Raw genomic sequence first — 2,159 nt, forward strand, 5'->3', positions numbered from 1 at the left:
TGAAGGGCAAAGCAAGGCTTTAAGTAGCACAGAAGGAAGAATATTTTTTAAATGCTAATACTTTCTAAATGCCAGATAAGAAGATAAATGCACTTACAAAATTTTTCTGACAAACCTCAACTCTTTTCTAGGTTATTACAGATAGGAGAGTAAATATTTGCCTTTTGGATGGTTTAACATACTCCCACTGTGGTGGAACATAGTTTTCTGAAGCAGTTTCTTCTGCATGCGCTCTTTTCTGATTATATTTTTCCCTTAATTTTCCTTTTCTGGATTTTACTTTTTTGCTTGTAAGACTCTTAAATACTTTCATTGGAAATAAAAGCCAGCAATCAACTTGCTACAAATTTATTTGTAGCTAAAAGAAGAAAATGAAAAGTTTCACATTAACATCTTTTTGCTGTGAAACACTTGTCCCAGAGTTTAAACAGTTTACAAGAGCATGTTTTTGACTTCAGAAAGGGACAAATGTTAGTGAGTGTTCAGAACTCAGTTTTTAATTAATTGTTCTTAAATCTCTTGAAATTTAATAAGAAACTAGAAAAGAGGCATTGAGGAAAACCATATAATGTCATAAAAGTATGTCTTATGTACAATATTTGACTGATTTACACTAGTAAATTTCTTGTCCACTTTTTTTTTTTTTCACATCTAAGTGTTATGTGGCTTTAGAGATTAGTCCTTAAAGTCCTTGTCATAATCTTAAGAACCTTATAAGTATAATTTCAGAAGACATTTCTTGCTGTTGTTTACTTTACTTGTTTTATAAGTATTTCTGTGATGTTTCCCAGTTATTTAACATGAAAAAGTCATGGTTTTCATCAAAGTGTGATTTTATGCTTTTTTTCAAATGTGTATATGCAACTTGAGAATAAACACCTGGAATGAGATCCCAGCTCCAAGACAAAACTGCAAAGACTCAACTACGGATAAAATTTCTGCTCTAAGGAAAGAGTATATTTCACATATTGATTGTGGTGAAAAGTTTAATAGAATTAAAACTATTAGACTGGTATTTGGCATATCTGGAAGCAGATTTCATTTTCCTCTTGAACACGAAGTACGGAGAAGTACAGAAATGCAGATTGATAGGTAAGGAAGTTTAGTTGCACAGCAGACAAGTGCATTTCTTATTTTGTTCAGAATTAATTTTCTCCTCTCTCTTAAACACTCAAAAGCTTTCAAGGAGAGATAGAGAACATGTATTATTTTCCTGAAATTATTTTTAAATGAAAATATTGCTGTAACAGTGCAAGTAGAAATCTTTTTAAAGGTCTTTTCCAACCTAAACAATTCTATGATTCTATGATTTAATACCTCACAGGAAGCAGGCCTGAATTTAGCTTCAATTTCTCTTCTAAACACGCAGGATCTCAGACCTGTCACAAAAAATTGACTTTCTAAGGCACTGACAAGCTAATACAGAAAGGTAGAAGTGTAACTGCAGAAAATTAGTAACAACTAATTAACTTATAGAGTACGATTCCCATTCATTAATTATAGCACATCCTTCCATCTTGGAGGCTAATCATGTACATTTTAATCCTATATCACAGTTGTGAATCACTGCTTTTTTGCAAGAGCCTGGGAGAGAATAGTTTAACAACTAATTCTGGGGAGTACCGTGCTTCAAGGAGGAAAAGAGTGGAACACTGTGACTTTATCTCTTGGCTTACTCTTTTCTGACTCCAAAATCAGAGCTTCTACATATAGAAGCAAAGCCTTCTAATTCATCACTCATGTGCCTCAAGTCAACACCACTGCCACTTGGATTCCCTTTGGGCTCATGTACTGCAGGGTTATTCTGCTGATACAGTTCGCTTGGATAGCAATAAAGGTCATCTTGGACTGTCCAAATAGTCAAAAGTTGAGGAACTGGTTGTCAAAACTTATACTAAGCTATGTTAAATTCATATGAAATTCATATTGTTGCAGCAGCTTCAGAAGACATGTAGCAGGAAAAACATTTCCTATCCCAGTTCTTACAAGCAGATTAGATATGGCCATGAGATGCTGCAGAAGCGCTGATGAACAGCAAAATTCAGTGCTTTGTCAGACTATTTTTATTTTCTTATAGACCTGTGATCTATGTCGATTAGAATCTTGTTAGCATTTAATGAGAGTTAAATGACAAGATCCATTATTTTTTAAACGTTGCT

The sequence above is a fragment of the Pipra filicauda genome, unplaced genomic scaffold (genome assembly GCF_003945595.2).
Source record: "Pipra filicauda isolate LSUMZ 115617 unplaced genomic scaffold, ASM394559v2 scaffold636_size198112_pilon, whole genome shotgun sequence".
NCBI lineage: Eukaryota > Metazoa > Chordata > Aves > Passeriformes > Pipridae > Pipra > Pipra filicauda.